Source organism: Theropithecus gelada, chromosome 12 (assembly GCF_003255815.1).
Source record: "Theropithecus gelada isolate Dixy chromosome 12, Tgel_1.0, whole genome shotgun sequence".
Lineage (NCBI taxonomy): Eukaryota > Metazoa > Chordata > Mammalia > Primates > Cercopithecidae > Theropithecus > Theropithecus gelada.
Genome location: NC_037680.1, coordinates 59,458,914 through 59,479,213, shown reverse-complemented (window position 1 = coordinate 59,479,213; position 20,300 = coordinate 59,458,914). Strand labels below are relative to the sequence as shown.

General features: G+C 41.2%; 1 non-coding gene across 1 annotated transcript; it reads left to right on the top strand.

The window, feature by feature from the left end:
• The first annotated feature begins 6,485 nt into the window (after positions 1 to 6,485).
• LOC112636822 lies at positions 6,486 to 6,597 on the top strand. The gene has a single exon (XR_003122295.1). It is a non-coding gene; the product is annotated as a small nucleolar RNA SNORA77 (small nucleolar RNA).
• Positions 6,598 to 20,300: the final 13,703 nt, after the last annotated feature.

Below are 20,300 nucleotides of genomic sequence, written 5' to 3'. Positions count from 1 at the left end.
TATATATAGTAATACAAACAGAGATATAAAAACTTCCTTTTTTTTTTTTTTTTTTTTTTTGAGATGGAGTCTCGCTCTGTTGCTCAGGCTGGAGTGCAATGGTGTGATCTCGGCTCACTGCAGCCTCTGCCTCCTGGGTTCAAGCGATTCTCCTGCCTCAGCCTCCTGAGTAGCTGGGACTACAGGCACGCACCACCACGCCTGGCTAATTTTTTGTAGTTTTAGTAGAGACGGGGTTTCACCATGCTGACCAGGCTGGTCTTGAACTCCTGACCTTGTGATCCACCTGCCTCAGCCTCCCAAAGTGCTGGGATTACAGGCATGAGCCACCATGTCCAGTTGAGATATAGAGACTTTCTGCATTTCCTTTCAAATATCAATTCCTTGTATGTTTGTGCTAATATTTAAGAATCTCACATTTCCCAAAACCAGTGAGATATTTTTCAAGCTCAGTGAAATAGAGCATGGGATGCTCTCTATTTCTACTTTTTAAAAATTCCATATATCACAATGAATAGAATTCTAAATAGAAATTTAGAATTCTATTCATTGTGATATATGGTATTTTTAAAAAGCAGTCTCCACATACTGTCACAGGATCCTTAGGGTGTCGCTCTTCCAGCTGTAAACCTCTGTGGCTGGTGATGCCTTTGCCCAAGTTTTTCTCTGGCCTGCTGGACTCATTCTGCCCACTTGACCTGGCAGACTGCGCTCAGCTTGCACTACCAGACTGGATCCCATGCCTCGGAAGAGACTGGAGCCAGGCACACAGCAGTGAGGCATGCGTCCATGAGCAAGCAGGGGGTCGGGCCACTGTGCACAGTCAGGCACATCGGTTGCTGCAGCAGGGTAGTCAGCTCCAGATGCCAGCACAGATTCTGGCTTCATGCAAGCCTGCGGCTGGATCAGATGCATCACAAGCAGTTCCCACTGTGGGCACCTGAGTATGAAGGGAATGCGGTGGTGCCCAGAAGCTTGAAGATGCCAAAAACTGCAGAGCCCCAAAGAGGGTGTCACAGCCCTGGTTTGGGGAGCCCCTAGGTCTGAACACCCCAAATGGTGGCAAATATTCTCGCCTTCTTGTCACCCACAACTTGGCGAGCAGGCAGTGGCAGGGGCGTGTAGTGTTTCTTCCCTGTTTGTGTTACGGCTCTTTCAGTCCCACCATTTGGTAGGTCCTGAGTTCTTGTCCTGCGTCCAGGAAGAATGAGGTACATGGACAATTGAAGAGTGAGCAAGGCGAAGAGGTGCTTTATTGAGCAACATTAAGCTCTCAGGACACCTGAAGTGGGTAACTCCTTTCTGCTGCCAGGTTGTCCCATTGAATCTGCAGCCCTCTGCAGAGATGAGACCCAGAGTGGGTAGCTCCTTTGCGCAGACAGGTCATCCTGTCTCTGAGAGTCTGGCTGAGTTCTGGGGTTTTTATGAACTTCAGAAGGGAGGAAGTGCATGCTGATTGGTCCATGGGCAGCCATGGGTGGGACCAGAAACGGCATCATAAGTTGTCACTCCAGGGTGCAGACTCTACCTGAAACTGACAGCCCAGCCCTCATGCTTCAAGGGGTCCCTGGCTTGAAGGTGGAGTTTCACCAGGGACCTGCCCTTTTCCACACAGGAACCTGTCTGTCTCCCGCCATCAACATGCTATCCACAGTGCCCAGGCTGTTATTGCCCAATAGTGCCTGCAGGCCCACGCCAAGCTTCCCTCAGCACCCCCGACCGCCCTCCCATTATTGTCAGTGCCCAAAGTCCCAAGAGAGCTGAGGTGGTAGGGAGCCGGCATGTCAGCACTGACCTGAACACGTGCACACCTGGCTGGGTTGTGACAGCACCCAGGCTTGCACTAGAGTGGGCACCAGGAGCAGGCAGAGGCCAGACAGTGGGAGGCCAGACAGCAGGCACTTCTGAGGTTTTAAGAACCCTTTCTGGGTTCAGAGCCACAGCTGTGCAGCTGCAACTGTGCCTGGGAGTGCAGGGCTCCTGCCCTGCCAACTCAATAGAGGGCAGGTCTCATTCCTGTTCCTGGCTTACGCTGCTCCGCTGAACACACAACACCAGCCACCACCCCCTATCCCTCCTGCAGCCAGCATCTTCACAGCTGTTGCTCCAGATGGGCCACTGCTGCCATCAATAATTATCTAATTATTTTTCTACTTCACTTCAGAAAACAAACCATTTTAAAATTTAATTTTGAAATTAGGTATATGCTAGACATGCAGGTTATCTTTTTTTTTTTTTTTTTTGAGACGGAGTCTCGCTCTGCCGCCCAGGCTGGAGTGCAGTGGCCGGATCTCAGCTCACTGCAAGCTCCGTCTCCCGGGTTTATGCCATTCTCCTGCCTCAGCCTCCCGAGTAGCTGGGACTACAGGCACCCGCCACCTCGCCCGGCTAGTTTTTTGTATTTTTTAGTAGAGACAGGGTTTCACCGTGTTAGCCAGGATGGTCTCGATCTCCTGACCTCGTGATCCGCCCGTCTCGGCCTCCCAAAGTGCTGGGATTACAGGCTTGAGCCACCGCGCCCGGCCTGACATGCAGGTTATCTTTATGGCAGCCACTTATGCTTCAAAACCATACAATCAACCAACAAACTTTTTTGGAGTGTCTGCAAAGAGCTAAATACTCCATTAAAGACTATCAAGGTGCAAAAAAAAAAAAAAAAAAGGCATTTCATTTAATTTAAAATGCCATTGATTATGGACACTATTATTTTATGTACCACGAAAAACATAAATAAATAAATATTACCAATTGAACTGTATTAAAATGTTTAAGACATTGATTAAAAGATACACCCTCATTTTCAGGAAGTTAATAATGCAAGAAATGTGCATTTTAGAATTGATACAATTCAACAATTAAAACTAGATTTTGGCATTCAGATGTTTACAATTCCATTTGGAAGAGGAAAAAAATCAACCCAGAAAAAAAGAGTCACAGGTATTAGCAAATAATAGAAGTTAAAAGTAATACGTGTTTGTGGGGAAACATCTGAGCTTTAAGAAGGGTGTATGTTGGGAATAAAATTTACGCAGCATGGTGGATCTAGATTATGTAAGCTTCAAAAACCAGGTGGAGATTTTTGGGCTTATAGTGTTTTATAAGCATTAAGAATAACATGATAAAAAACATTATACTAGCTGAAGAAAATAAGTCAGAGGACCAATCAGGAAACTAAGATAGTAATGAAGGTACAAGGGATTTGACAACTTGAATCATGTTGAAGCCCATAAGAATGATGACCTATAAAGTACTTTTAAATAATACAATTTTTAAAATTTTTTCACAGACAAAGTCTCACAGTGTTTCCCCTTGATAATCTCTAACTCCAAGCCTCAAGTGATCCTCCTGCCTCAGGCTTCCAAAATGCTGGGATTACAGGCATGAGTCACCATGTCCAACCAAAAGCCAATTTTTAATAAAATAAATGAGAACTTATTTTTAAAAATTTATTTAGGGATTAAAGAAAGAGGGTCATCAAAAATGACTTGACAATTTCTAGCTAGGGAAATTTGGACACTAGTGTTAAAAGGACTATGAGCTGTGTTTTTCCAGGGTGCTGAGGAGCCCAACTTATCTATTTAGTGCTTGCCACATTGTAAGCATTCAATAAATATTTCATGGATGGATGAATGAGTGATGAAGCCAGGATATCTGAGTTGAGTTGAGGTCATTCACATAAAGGTGATGGCTGAATGAGAAGATATGAACTTCTCAAAGGAGCCAGTTTACAGAAAGCCCAGGAAGGGACGATGGTTTAGGGAACAAAATTTGGAGTTTTGAAAAGAAATGAAACATGAAAAAAATAAATAAATAAAGAGAAGTTATAGAAACCAGTGAAAGCCTAAACCATGTATTCAAAAGTAAACAGAATTTCAAAAAAAAAAAAAAGAAAGAAAGAAAAAGAAAAGTTGTTCAGTGGTGTAAAAAGTTACAGAGAAGTCAGAATACAGAGAATGAAGACAAGTTAAATTGACATGATACAATGAGATCAGCTGATGATTTTTCATAGAACGACTTAAATAGGGTGGTAGAAGAGCTGCCAAATTAAAGAGCTTGAAAAGATATGATGGCGTATAACTAGAGGCAGCTGGAGGTTGTGTCCGGAAAGTACTAGACTGTCCATGACGGAAAATTCACTTCCAGAGTGTCATTTTCAGATAATGTTGACCTCCCTACCTTCTTCTAGGAATCTATCCTCCTCCTTTAAAATGCTATTAATTATTAATAATACTTATTTATATAAAACATATATGACTTAATTTAAAATAATAAAAAGCTGGGAAGAAATATGATCAAATCGTTTTAAAGAATCAGGAATAATATGGATAACGTGAACTAAATTAATACAATCCTAGGATATTCAAAATAATAGGGAATGTATCTTGAAGTTTAAAAGAAGTACTTTTATGTCGACTAAAAGGATATGGTGTGTAATAAAGTTATTGAATGCACTGTCTTATGTACTGGTAGAGACAACAACAGAATAATATCCAAGAAGCTGAGAAAATGTTTGGATTAAACATCAACTGATCCAGTTGATTAAGGAAAGCATCCCTATTTCTGGATTTTTAATTGATGAATTAGAAAGCTATAGCACTTTCCCTCAAAATTTATTGTGGTGTCAGTATTCTTTAGAATAATCAACTGGTCCAATGCAATATGACATGTCTCTATTTTAATCTTCAATCCTTTCTTTTTCAATTGAGTCAGGAGTCCCCTGTAACTTTTTTAGTGGAAATATTCCTAAAAAACTGTATATTTTCCTGGAAGTATTTATGTAGATATTTCATAATGATGAATAGTTAAATGCTAGAAGCACTAGAGCTATACATAAAGGTGAAACGCCAGCTCTTTTCAAACAATGGTTATTTAAAGACATATTAATTAATCTAGATGAGGCTACGTAGAGTGAAAAGATATTTTTTCTGATTTCTGAGGGGTCTCTCATTCTACATTAAAAATCTTTTACTTCCCAAGACAGATTTAAAAGATTAAGATTTTAAAACTTTATATTTATTTTTAAAGGCTTGGATCTACTTATTAATACATTGATAAATAATATTTCATTTGAAAATAAGCCATATTAGATGGACAAATTTAGGGGAAAAATTTCACAAGTTATTCAGTACTGAAATTCTAGAAGGCAGTGTGATAAGAGTACTAAAATGAAAACAAATAAAGGTTATAAAATCAGCTTTTTTGCTGACCTAGGTTTTGTATTTTGTGATTTTCTCTCTAAAACTAATGATGCTTAAGTTTGAAAATGGCAGCATATACTGAGAAATCATACATGACTTTTTTTTTTTTTTTTTTTTTTTTTTGAGGCAGAGTCTCACTCTGTCACCCAGGCTGGAGTGCAGAGGTGGTGCAGTCTTGGCTCACTGAAACTTCTGCCTCCCAGGTTCAAGCGATTCTCCCGTCTCAGCTTCCTGAGTAGCTGGGATTACAGGTGTGTGCCACCACACGTGGCTAATTTTTGTATTTTTATTACTGACAGGGCAGGGTTTCATCATGTTGGCCAGGATGGTCTCGAACTCCTGGCCTCAAGTGATCGGCCCACCTCAGCCTCCCAAAGCTCTGGGATTACAGGTGTGAGCCAACACACCCAGCCCATACATGGCTATTTTTAATGAAAAGATCGTAAAAAATGACTAGTTGTTTTATAGTTGTACTTTTTGTGTACTCTTTAGCTATTATAAGGTGTTTGTTTACTAATCAGATGTATTAAAATCGCCGTCTTAAAAAAAGCAGAAAACATTTATTTTGTTTATTTTATTTATTTTGTTTATTCTTGTGATTCTATAAAACAAGTCAAAGTACATGGCTTACTTTAAAGATTATGCTTAAATACATTTGCAGTAATTAGTCTTGAAAAAATTAACTCTGGTGCATGAGAAAAGATTGCTTTTCACACAAGAAATAGATGAATGACGGCATGTAGCTTCAAAGCTAAATGTGGCTAAATCATTGGTGTATTTAATCACTTGCATGATGGAGAAAGCATTATTATTATTATTATTATTCTAGTTATTATTACTTACACTACTGAATTTAGTACCCTGCATTGCACCCTATACACAATGAAGCCTTTGAAGTTTCCAGGGAAAATAGAAAAAAACTCCAAATTGTGGAGGAAAAAAGGTTTCTTATTGACGAGTTCAGTTATTCAAAAGAGTTGTTATTACAATGTTTTGCATTTGATTTAAAACGATGGCGGAAGGAGGGTTGTAAACCAAACAGAATTAGCCATATGTTGATAAGTATTGAAGCTGGGTGATGGGTACATGGGAAGGGGCTTAATTTTACTATCCTTTCATTTTTCGTTTGAAAATTTGAAAACATCCATTATAAAATGTAAAGAAAAAGGTAAAAATATTAAAGCAAATTAACTTTATCAGAATATATGCCTTTGTAATCTCTGCAAGTTATCACTGAAAGTAGCTAGTCTCTTGGGAATTTACACATGTGAAAACATTTATTTTTTTGCAGACTCACTCAGCATCCAGCGGGTGCTTTTTCTGTCTGCCAGTGAGTATTCCAGGGTGCTGTGACCATTTTGGCCTCTCTAGGGTGATGTAGCTGCCTGGGGACACAGAGGGGAAAACATTCCTGAAGAAAAAGAAAAATCCAAGCAAAAAAGGGAAACAAGGCCAGGCGCGGTGGCTCACGCCTGTAATCCCAGCGCTTTGGGAGGCCAAGGTGGGTGGATCACGAGGTCAGGAGATCGAGACTATCCTGGCTAACACAGTGAAACCCTGTCTCTACTAAAAATACAAAAACAATCGGGCGTGGTGGCGGGCGCCTATAGTCCCAGCTACTTGGGAGGCTGAGGCAGAAGAATTGCTTGAACCCGGGAGGCAGAGAGGTTGCAGTGAGCGGAGATCGCACCACTGCACTCCAGCCTGGGTGACAGAGTGAGACCCCGTTTCAATAAAAAAACAAAAAAGGGGATCGAATGAACAAATGAAAGAGAAGGAAAAAGGAAAGAAGAAAGAGAAAGAAAGAAGGAAGGAAGAAAGAGAAAGAAAGAAGGAAGGAAGAAAGGAAAGAAAGAAAGAAAGAAAGAAAGAAAGAAAGAAAGAAAGAAAGAAAGAAAGAAAGAAAGAAAGAAAGAAAGAAAGAAAGAAAGAAAGAAAGAAAGAAAGAGAGAGAAAGAAAGTACCTAAGTAGCTAGAGAGGGAGAGAGAAATCAGGTAAATACCTATGCCCAATATTGAGTGCTTTGGGAAAAATAACTCAAGAACTTCTTGTAATATATTCTGAGTTTGTTTTTTACCTTTTGATTTTTATATTTCTACTTTAAGAAGCAGTGATGTCTAAGAAACATGTTCTCATTATTTATTTTACTTGTTAAGTATGTTGTTACTCTTTAAACTTGATTCAGACTACTTTATGATGTTTTTAAAAAGTGGTTTTTATATCATCATACAATATTACATTTTAAAATGTCTACAATTTGCAGACCCTTCCACCACCAAAGGTCAGCACTACATGGAATTTTATTATTATTTTACAAAAAGAGGAACAACATAACTTTATTGTGCATGTGTGCATGAGCTCTTGTGCATCTGTGTGTGTATATAGCTATTTATGTCTTAGTAGCATAGATGACTCTAACTTGCAAGCTGTAGAGTCATACAACGTGTGCTCATCTCCATGGTAACCATTTCTAAGATAAATGCACTTCTGAACAATGATCCCAAAATAGCCTATTACCCATTTTTGTAGATTTCCACTGTGGCAACAAAAAACAATTTTGGAAAACCTTGATCCATTCTTTAACCAACAAAAATAGAGACAACAAACACATATTCAGATCTGCAGAGAAAATACGGTTAAGTGTAATGACATTTTCTACAACAAACTCAGGATTTCATGGATCTGATTTTTATTTTATGAATTATCTATACTTAATGTTTCTCCTGCAACTTTTTGACTTCCTACATGTAGCTATTTATCCTTTCTGAGATTTCTTTTCTTTTTTTCTGAGACAGGGTCTCACTGTCACCTAGGCTGCAGTGCAGTGGCAAGATCATAGGTTATTGCAACCTTGAACTCCCAGGCTCAAGGGATTCTCCTGACTCAGCCTCCTAAGTTAACTGGGACTATAGGTGCACACGACTGTGCCTGGCAAATTTCTTTCTTTTTTTTTTTTTTAATTTTTAGAGATGGGGCATCTTACTGTGTTGCCCAGTCTGGTCTCCAACTCCTGGGCTTAAATGATTCTTTTATCTTGGCCTCCCAAAGCATTGAGATTATAGGTGTGAGCTACCATGTCAGGTCTGAGATTTCTTATCTATAAAATGAAGGGGAAGAAATTATCTCTGAGGCCTTTTTTAGGTCTAAACTTATGATTTTATGATTTCTCCACTCGAACTATTATGAGAAGGTAAGCAGGGGAAATAAAAACAACTGAAACTTAAGTTAGGCAATCTTAGCCCCTTGTTAGGTTAAATAAAAGAGACTTTTAAAACTATTTACTGGGCCGGGTAAATAGTAATCCCAGCACTTTGAGAGGCCGAGGTGGATGGATCGCCTGAGGCCAGGAGTTTGAGACCAGCCTGGCCAACATGGTGAAACCCCTCCCCCACGTCTCTACTAAAAATACAAAATTAGCTGGGCATGGTGGCACATGCCTGTAATCCCAGCTACTCAGGAGGCTGAGGCAGTGGAATCGCTTGAACCCGGGAGGTGGATGTTGCAGTGAGCCAATAGCGCTCCATTGCACTCCAGCCTGGGCGAAAAGAGTGGGACTTCATCTCAAAAAAAAAAAAGCTATTTACCATCATAACTGGATTGCATTCCCATAAATTCCAAATAATTTAGTCTTTTTTTCCTATTAAAGTTGGCAGCATTTTCTTAAAGTTTAGAATATCTTAATTTTCCCAAAGGAGGATAGATTGAAAAGTGTTCTCAAGATGGGGGAACCCCTTTCTGTAATTTTAAAGATGCTCATCCATCACATACCCCTCCACATCGCCTCTGCTGGGGTTTCGGTGTCAGACTCTAAGAGAGCAGGAAAGCCTTTGTGATCCTGAAGTGAACAGGGGCAGAATAGATGTCAATGAAGAGAATGGTAAAAAGCAGGGCTGATCTACCCAGCCCTCTTCAGCTCCTGGGAAATGGAAAGCTAACTCCTTGGGTTTGATAGCTCTATCACTCCCCCTAACACTGCAACTCCCAGTGCCATTAAATTATCTATGTTCCAAGATTTAGAGGGATAGGGAGAACATAAGCCATTATTATTATTATTGTTATTATTATTATTATTATTTTGAGACAGAGTCCTGCTCTGCCTCCAGGCTGGAGTGCAGTGGTGCGATCTCGGCTCACTGCAATCTCCGCCTCCTGGATTCAAGCAATTCCCCTGCCTCAGCTTCCTGAGTAGCTGGGACTACAGGCGTGCACCACCACACCCGGCTAATTTCTTGTATTTTTAGTAAAGACAGGGTTTCACCATGTTGGCCAGGATGGTCTTGATCTCCTAACCTCGTGATCCGCCCACCGAAGTGCTGCGATTACACGCGTGAGCCACCACACCTGGCCGCTTTATTTTTATAAGGGTAAACTATTTTTTCGGAGCAGCCTTTGGCAGAATTGTGACACCATCTTTTTCCTTTGAGAGCAATCCTTATTGACCGCCCAACTCTGAGTACATTTCTTTGAAATGGTTTCCTGCCTTTGGAGTGCCACATCTTCTCTCATAGCATTCCTGAATGCTGATAAGTTCTCTCCTTCTGCTCTTCTTCAGGGAAGGAGAATGTTACTAGCGTCCGTATAAGAGACCACCTGAGCAGGCTTAGTGTGAGCAACAGGGCTGTTTATTAACTTGGGTGCCGGGGGGCTGAGTCTGAGAAAGGAGTCAGCGAAGGGTGGTGGGATTATCACTGGTTCTTACAGGTTTGGGATAGGCGGTGGAGTCAGGAGCAATTATTTGAGGGCAGGGGATGGATGTTACAAAGTACATTCTCAAGGGCAGGGAGGGTGTATTGTCACAAGGGCGGGGAGGAATGTTACAAAGTACATTCACAAGGATGGGGAATATCACAAAGTACATTATCACAAGGCCAGGGGAATGTCACGATGGCTTGGCCATGGTGTGGCCAGCTCAGAGGACCTTACAGAGAACTTCCTCCTTCTCTTATCAGGGCATAGAGAACTTTTTACAGCACATTCTGGCCAGACCAAGACTACCACTGTTATTCTTTTCCCAACTCCAGACCCACCAGACCCACCCCCAAACAGACTAACTCCTCTTATACCTTCCTCCTCAATACAAGGCTGCCTACTGACCTAATCCATGCTAACAAAGGGAAAGGGGGGTTTGGAGCATTTGCATCTACCTTTTGGACATAAGTACATTTAAAATGCTGCCCTCTGCAGTCAGTGCCACTACATTTTTTGGCTGAAGCAAAGAATGTTGGGGATTTCAAAGGAGTAGAGCAGCACCATAGAATGCCTGTGAATGGGATGGTTTAGGCAATGGGCTCTTCAGTGCATGGTTTTCATTAAAGTGCCACAGAAGATATAAAACAGTTCAAGTGCAACTTCATTTTGGTTCCCATAAATTAGTCTGGATTTTGTACCTCAAAAGTCCAACTCAATCAGTCATTGTCCACAGGCCAAGTGGAACTTGAGATCACTATGCCTGTCTTGTCCTGATCCCTTGTCAGACCAAGAATGGATATACCTCTCAGAAGGCCCATTTGTCTGAATTACATAATCTTTTTGGTTATGATCCTAGAACACTTTAAAGAGGTAGGTGTACATTACTTTTACTAAGACCTGCCTATCTACATTTTCTTTCATGGGCATACAATTCTTTTGAAATTTCTTGGTGTAGATGTACTGTAACTCCTGTAACTCTTTCCTACTATGAGAATTTAGATTGTGTCTAATCTATGTTATTATTCAGAGCATTTCTGTAATCCCTGGGTGAGTATTACTGTTGACAAGACAGATAGCACAAGTCCTGGTAGCTTCATGCCTGCCAGTTCTTAAAGAAGAGTGAATTACTTGGAAGAAAAATAAAAGTGATTCATTCAGTAAGTAGTTGATGGTTCTCTCTTTCAACATGGTGACTCAGCAAAATGAAAGCACTGGGTACGTTCTTCACTTACTTCTCTAAGAAACCAGGATTTAGGAAGCACTCCTCATATAATTATGGTATCACATGCTGTTAGCTTAGGTTCAGTTTGATAGACATGTTTTACTCCTTGGTTTGGCTATTGCCAAGAGTGTCACTTTGATATTTATTCTTACCATCTCCTCTTTTTAAAATGTTGATTAAAATTACATTAAGAAATGTGAAAATGTCTAGCTTGCCACATCTGTAGTCCCAACTATTTGGGAGGCTGAGGAGGGAGGACTGCTTGTGGCTAGGAATTTGAGGCTGCAGTGAGCCTGTGAATAGCCAGTGTATTCCAGACTGGGCAACATAACAAGGCCTTGTCCTAAAAAAAAAAAAAAAAAAATGGCTGGGCACGGTGGCTCACACCTGTAATCCCAGCACTTTGGGAGACCGAGGTGGGCAGATCACAAGGTCAGGAGTTCGAGACCAGCATGACCAACATGGTGAAACCCCGTCTCTACTAAAAACACAAAAATTAGCTGGGCATGGTGGTGTGCACCAGTAATCCAGCTGCTCAGGAGGCTGAGGCAGGGGAATCACTTTAACCGGGAGGCAGAGGTTGCAGTGAGCCAAGATCACACCACTGCACTCCAGCCACTGCACCGCAGCCAGGGCGACAGAGCAAGACTTCGTCTCAAAAACAAACAAACAAGCAAGCAAGCAAGCAAACAAACAAAAACTATTGCGCCAGGAGTGGTGGTGTGCGTTTGTAGTCCCAGCTACTCGGGAAGCGGAGGCACCAGAATCTCTTGAACCTGGCGGGTGGAAGTTGCAGTGAGCTGAGATCACACCACTGCACTCCAATTTGGGGGACAGAGCGAGATTCTGTCTCAAAAAAAAGAAAGAAAAACGAAAACAAAAAGTTTCTAACTATTACTCATATTAGTTTTTATTCTAATGTATTATTTTAGCATAAATAAGAGTTCCGGTTTAGATTGTGGACAAACCTTTCACATTCCGGTTTGGAAAAATGTCATTAAGTGTCAAAGCTGGGTGATCATTACATGGGAAGTTAATATACTCTTCTATTTACTCTTTTCGTGTTTGAAATTCTCAGTAATAAAAAGTTTTTTTGTTTTGTTTTTTGAGATGGAGTCTCGCTCTGTCTCCCAGGCTAGAGTGCTGTGGCACGATCTCAGCTCACTGCAAGCTCCGCCTCTCGGGTTCACACCATTCTCCTGCCTAAGCCTCCCGATAGCTGGGACTACAGGCGCCAGCCACCACGCCCGGCTAATTTTTTGTATTTTTAGTAGAGACGGGGTTTCACATAAAAAGTTTTTAAAAAGTTTTTAAAAGGCAGTGGCTCATGTCTGTAATCCCAGCACTTTGGGAGGCCTAGGCGGGCGGATCATCTGAGGTTGGGAGTTTGAGACTAGCTTCCGCGTCTCAAACCCGCCCCTACTAAAAATACAAAAATTAGCCAGACGGGGTGGTGCAGGTGCCGGTAGTCTCAGCTACCTGGGAAGCTGTGCCAGGAGAATTGTTTGAACCCAGGAGGTGGAGGTTGCAGTGAGCGGAGATTGCGCCACTGCGCACTCCAGCCCGGGAGACAGAGGGAGACTCCGTCTCAAAACAAAACAAAACAAAACAAGGCCGGCGCGGTGGCTCACGCCTGTAATCCCAGCACTTTGGGAGGCCGAGGTGGGTGGATCACGATGTCAGGAGATCGAGACCATCCTGGCTAACACGGTGAAACCCCGTCTCTACTAAAAAAAAAAAAAAAAAAAAAAAAGCCTGGCGAGGTGGCGGGCGCCGGTAGTCCCAGCTACTCGGGAGGCTGAGGCAGCAGAATGACGTGAACCCAAGAGGCGGAGCTTGCAGTGAGCCGAAATCGCGCCACTGCACTCCAGCCTGGGCGACAGAGCGAGACTCAGTCTCCAAAAAAGAAAAAATAATAAAAATAAATAAATAAATAAATAAACCCTTCACACTAAAGGTAGGAATACTTCTTGAAATGAAAAGGACATAAGAGAAAAATAAACAATTTCACACGAATTAAGCTAATCTGTCTCCCAGGGAGAGAAGGAAAAAAATTCCTCATTTCTAGTACAGTGTTTGATTATATTTTCACATGACCTCATTCCACAAAAAATCTGAGGCAGCTTGACTAACTCTGATAATTGTAGTCAAGTCCATTGCTTTGTGTCAAACTGATATTTAACATTAAATAATGACGGTGGTGGTGGTGGTGGTGATATTTACCTTACATTAACTTTTTCCTCACAAAAACAAAAGCAGGATGAAATAGACGCCAGTTGTACATCTGTGGAATGGGAGTTTGCCAGCTAGCACTGAAATCAAGAGAAGAGGTATTATGCTAACGAGAGAATATTGTCAACACTCAAAGACATGAATGCCTAGGTATTTGAACGCTGAACCAATACCAAATATTTTTAGAACCTGTTGCTGCTTCTTCCGTTTTTGTGACCCTTTCACATATCTTATGCTTCTTCTTTATGTTAAGCTTTACTTCTTAGGAACAGGGTATGGTATGAAAAGGGTGTACCAGCAACAGATTTCCAAATGTGCTATTTTACACAGAGCAGTGTTGAAAGCTGAAAAGCTGGCTGGGCCTACATTAGCAGCCAGTTTCTGAGACTAAATTTACAATATTTCTGCAATCATTCTGAGGCAGACTAACTATGGTTTATGTAATGTGCAGAAGCCACAGGATTTCTTTAAAACACTGTACATTTCATTAAGAAACATCCAACCCTTTATTACTTACAACAATAAGAAAAAGGGACACGTAGACAAATGATAACTTGCAGACCATTAAAAGACTTTTTCTAATCAGCAGTTTCCATGTCTTCTTTTACATGAAACTGTTTAGTCAAGGTGTTCAAATGAAAGCAAAACAAAACAATTTGAGCCTCATGTTTTCAGTTCTCCTTCCCACTTTCTGTTGGAGGTGCCAAAGGGCTTGGCAGCCAGAGGGAGGCAGATAAAGAGAGAACTTGAGTAATTGATCTACAGTGGGATATTTAGTTCTGATAAAATGTTGATAACGGAGGCTACCTTATTACTGTCAGGGAAGGATTGCCATAGGGTAATGCGTTGAACTCATCAGGAAAGAGGCCCTTTTACAGATCCAGATGACATTCTAAGAAGTTTTTTGCCTTTAAAAAATTTTTTTTATTTTTATTTTTAGTAAAGACAGGGTTTCACCATGTTGGCCAGGCTGGTCTCAAAATCCTGACCTCAGGTGATCCACCCGCCTCAGCGTCCCAAAGTGCTGGGATTACAGGCATGAGCCACCACCCCCAGTATAAAAAGTTTTCTTTTTAACATTTATGTCAGGTTAAACCTGGATGCTTAGCACATGATTACCAGGGTATACAATTGCTCCTATTATGCCATTTTTGGTAGACCCATTACAATGCAGAGTGTTTTCAAATCTAGGGTCTCTGGAGCTTTATATAGTCTTAATTAAACTATCAACTGTTTAAAATTTTACTAAAATATTTGTATATATTTCACGGATAGGATGCACAGCTTCAGTGGATTTATACAGGGGGATCCATTACTCAAAGCTAATTAGAGGCCGGGTGCAGTGGCTCACGCCTGTGATCCCGGCCCTTTGGGAGGCCGAGGCAGGTGGATCACGAGGTCAAGAGATTGAGACCATCCTGGCCAACATGGTGAAACGCTGTCTCTACTAAAAATACAAAAAATTAGCTGGGCGTGGTGGCACATGCCTATAGTCCCAGCTACTTGGGAGGCTGAGGCAGGGGAATCACTTGAATTCGAGAGGTGGAGATTGCAGTGAGCTGAGATAGCACCACTGCACTCCAGCCTGGTGACAGAGCAAGACTCTGTCAAAAAAAAAAAAAAGCTAATTAGAAACCTTGTAACCAAAAATTAAATGGCCAATACCAGCGTAAAGAAAAAATGATTTCAGCTTTGTTTTTATTTCTGCTTTGACTTCATGGGGAAAATGAATAAAGATGTGTGGCTCACTTCATTCCTTTCTTCCAACTCAATTCACGGGCTTTAAGTCTTTCACTGTCTTTTAAAACAGGAGGGTGCGCTAAGCTAATTCTGTTATTTCCAGAATTGCACAGCCAAAGTTCTCTTCTGATGTTTGGTAGTCCCATAGTCTGTAATGTAGTAGCAGGTGCATTTTTAGCTAATATAGTTTATAACAGAACTACTAGCACTTTTGGCTAATATATTAGGTAACATATTTTTATTTAAATCAACTTACAAATGTTTACTACTTAAGTAATATAATTATATAATTAAAATGTGACATAAGAAAGTATTTATAGATACATATTTAATGCTAAACTTTGCTTTAATGTGTTCCTAATATTTTACATGTAGAATCAACTATATAAATAAATAAATTGGACACTAGTTAGGAAATGTGGGTTTCCTCTCTTCACAAACTAAAAGTAAATTGTTCATCCTTTCATTTCAAATATAGCACAAATGAAGACCATTGGGAAATAAGAAATGTAAAAAGTAGTTGTAGAAAATGTGAATAAATTCTGATTCTAAAGGTTTGTGCAAAGAGTAATGAGTTGAAGCAATTAAAAATAATCTATGAAATGGTAAAACTTTAATATGCAAACAGTCTAGGTGGGGCAGTGTATGTTCATAGTTTCAAAGCAGAAAAACATGATTTTATAGTAGCAGCTTAGTTTGTATGACTGTAGTTAAGCAACACTGGCTTTTTTTTTTTTTTTTTGAGACAGGGTCTCACTTTGTCACCTAGGGTGAAGTGCAGTGGTGTGATCTCAGCTCACTGCAGTCTCTACCTCCTGGGATCAAGCTACTTTCCCACCTCAGCCTCCCAGGTAGCTGGGACCACGGGCACGTGCCACCATACCCAGCTAATTTTTTCTTTTGTATTTATTATAGAGACAAGGTTTCTCCATGTTGCCCAGGATGGTCTCAAACTCCTGAGCTCAGGCAATCTGCCCAATTCGACCTCCCGAAGTGCTGGCATTACAGGTGTGAGCCACCGTACCTGGCCTGAATTTTAATGTTTAAAATTATTATTATTATTCTTTTTTAGAGAGGGAATCTTGTTATGTTGCCCAAGCTGGTCTCGAACCCCTGACCTCATGTGATCCTTCTGCCTCTGCCTCACAAAGAGTTGGGATTGCAGGTGTGAGCCACTGCACTTGGCCTGGATTTTAATTTAAGTGGGACTGCAAAGTTCAATTGACACATCAGTGAACAACTGACTTATTGTAAACATTTAGATTTCAGCAGTGTCTTACTGGGGAAAATAATCTTACAATGAGCTTATAATACTTTAACATAATATATATTTTTATAATAAGAAAAAAATTAATGTCCTTAACATTTGCACACAATCAAGGCTTAGAAGTATAATGATTATGGTGTGTACTTAGTGTGAAATAGTGAAAATGTCATTTCTGGAAGTTATTACGTTGAAATAGGAGTTTATCAAGCACAGCAATTTAATACATTTAGGTAGATTTTTAATTCTCTTTTTGTTGAATGCTAAAACACAATGTGTTGGCTATTTAAAGTAGGCTATTATTCTCTAGTCACTACTCTTATTTCTTTGCCACTCTCTCCCTCCATTACACTCATCTAAAAAAAGAAAAATCCATAACTTTCTATCTTCTTTGGGCCTGAAGCCATGTACCAACATAGAAAATCACAAAACTGGGCAGAATGGAGTGACAATAATAATAACAATAACTTTAAGAGTAGTAATAAAAAGCAACATTTATAGCTAGTATAACTGCACAAAAGAAAATGCTAAAAATGATCTCATATATTCCTCATGACAATCTAGTGAGGTAGGTACAATTATCCCCATTCATGATGAAAATCTGAGGATTAGAGAGCTTTATTCGTGTGTCCAAGGTCACACTACTGTAAGTAGCAAAGCCAGGTTTTCAACTCTGTTAATCTGACCCCAGACTCTAGGCTTTTTTCAGCTGACCACTTAAGTACATGACACCAAGCACAAATGAACATTTAACATTTTCTGACGTATGACCTCCCTCTTAGGATTATGAAATATTTCTATTTCATTGGAGAAATAGAAAATATGAGAAAATGGGGAATTCTCATCTTCTCAAAACCAGTTCTACTGACCTACATCAGTACACTCCAGTGGTTAAGAGTGTGAGCTCTTCCCCTTACCAGCTGTGACCTTAGACACTCATCTGTTTGACAGGAATGATTATGGGTACCTACTTTGTTGGGAACAGCTCTCCCAAAATCTGGCCATAAACTGGCCCCAAAACTGGCCATAAACAAAATCTCTGCAGCACTATGTTATGTACATGATGGCCATGACGCCCACACTGCAAGGTTGTGGGTTTACCAGAATGACAGCAAGGAACACCTGGCCCACCTAGGGTGGAAAACTGCTTAAAGGCATTCTTTTTTTGTTTTTTTCTTTTTTCTTTTTGAGTCAGACTCTTGCTCTGTCGCCCAGGCTGGAGTGTAGTGGTGCGATCTCGGCTCACTGCAAGCTCTGCCTTCTGTGTTCAAGCCATTCTCCTGCCTCAACCTCCTGAGTAGCTGGGACTACAGGCTCCCGCCACCATGCCCAGCTAATTTTTTTTAAATGTATTTTTAGTAGAGACGGGGTTTCACTGTGTTAGCCAGGATGGTCTTGATCTCCTGACCTCATGATCCACCCGCCTTGGCCTCCCAAAGTGCTGGGGTTACGGGTGTAAGCCACAGTGCCTGGCCTAAAGGCGTTCTTAAACCACAAACAATAGCATGAGCGATCTGTGCCTTAAGGACATGCTCTTGATGCAGATAACTAGCCAAATCCATTCTTTTATTTTGGCCCATCCCTTTGTTTCCCATAAAGAATACTTTTAGTTAATCTGTAATCTATAAAAACAATGCTTATCACTGACTTGCTGTCAATAAATACGTGGGTAAATCTCTGTTCAAAGCTCTCAGCTCTGAAGGCTGTGAGACCCCGATTTCCCACTCCACACCTCTGTATTTCTGTGTGTGTGTCTTTAATTCCTCTAGTGCCACTGCATTAGGGTCTCCCTAACCGAGCTGGTCTCGGCAAGTGGCGTCCATATGTGGGGGCTCGAATCCAGGTCGAAGGGTTGCCGGAGCGACAGTTGGAGAATGTGGAACTAAGCTGGAGGACACCCAAGTACTCTTAAAGCAATCCCCATGGTGAATAAGAAGGGGAGCTCAGAAGCATCAGGGTAACAATGGGATAAGTGTGGACTCTGGTTCATTCCACCTTGGAACCTTTTCACATTGATGATGAGGAGGGAGAGTATAATGAAGTAACAGAAGAAGTTACAGAGCAGGTTCGTTTGCCAGCTAAAGCTAAAGCGGCAATGGAGGGAGAGGTTCATCCCTACCCTTCTGCACCCCATCCTTATTTTGAAGAAAAAGAGTGGCCTGACCCTCCAGATCTTTCTTTTCTGGAGGACACTGGGCGAAAAGTAGTTGCCCCAGTGACTGTTTGAGCAGCGCCTCCAGCGACCACTCTCAGTTCTATTCAGGCAGGAATTCAGCAAGCTAGACAAGAGGATGATTTAGAAGCTTGGCAGTTCCCTGTTAGAATACACTCCCAAGATCACCAGGAAAATATTAGAGCTGCATTTAAGCCTTTTCCTTTTAAATTCAGGAAACGCCGTGATGGGCCCATCCTGGGCCCCATTCCAAACCAGGGCATTTCCAGCTCAGGCCATTCCCTCACCCCTGTACAATGTCTGTCCCCCACCACAGCTGGTAGTGCCACAGTAGATTTATGGTGCACAAAAGCTTGAGCCTTGGGCCTGGGGAACCCCTGCAAAAGGTCCCAACAGGAGTCTGTGGACCCTTGCCCACGGGGACCATAGGATTACTTCTAGGAAGGTCTAGTTTAAATTTAAAAGGGGTACAAATACAAACAGGAGTCATTAATTCAGATTACAATGGGGAAATTCAAATTGTTATATCTACTTCTGTTCCCTGGAAAGCAGAGCCAAGAGAGCGTATAGCACAGCTCCTGATTGTGCCGTATGTGGAAATGGGGAAAAGTGCAATTAAAAGAACAGGAGGATTTGGAAGCACAAATAAACAATTAAGGCAAAGCAAGCAAATAAGGCAAAGCAGCTTATTGGATAAATCAAATTACTGATAAACATCGTACCTGTGAAATAACTATTCAGGGAAAGAAATTCAAGGGTTTGGTAGATACAGGAGCAGACATTTCAATCGTTTCTCTACAGCACTGGTCGTCCACATGGCCCATTCAACCTGCTCAATTTAACATAGTTGGAGTTGGTAAAGCCCCTGAAGTATATCAAAGTAGTTATATTTTGCAATGTGAAGGGCCCAATGGACAACCTGGGACTATTCAACCAATTATAACTTCTGTACCCATAAATTTATGGGGAAGAGATTTATTACAACAATTGGGAGCACAAGTTCTGATTCCAGAGCAATTATCCCAGGAAGAGATTCCGGGAGAAATCCGAGGACCCCCCGGTTGCAGCCATGTCAAGGTTGACACTGAGGAGGACCCAACTGTCACAAGCAACACCCGTCAATCACAGCTACCCACCTGGGGAGAGATCAAGAAGCTGTCACAGAAGGCGGAAGAAAACCTGAGGAAAGCAAGACAACCAGTCACAATGAGTAATTGAATGGTAGCTATGATAGCAGTGATCACCATTGCCGTGAGCATTCCTTCAACAAGGGCTGACACAGAGAACAATTATACTTATTGGGCATATTTATCAATCTTGGCTGGTAATAATGCCTGGATGTAATCACTCTATGATGCAGTTACACATGCTTTCTGATCTCAGTATTTACCATAATAAATCTGCTTCTATAATTGAGGCATACTGCCCTCAAAAACCTATTTGTAAACTAGTCAGAAGAAATGAATGTACTTGTTTAGGAAGATTGCATTGCAGAACAGGTAGAGGTGCCGCACAATGATTCTTATGGAATCATTATTGACTGGTCCCCTAAGGGGATGTTTAGCTTGAATTGCACCTCTCAGTCTGCATGCCACAGTGACACTATGTTCAGCTGGTCTGAACAAAATGGTCAGATTGTAGAAATGATAAGAAGGATGGCAAGAGTTTGTATTATTTGGAATCATGGCGGTATAGTGGCATCTCAACCTCAAATGATATGGCCAGTTGTAGGAGCTAAACATAAGGATTTGTGGAAACTGTTAATAACTCTTAATAAGATC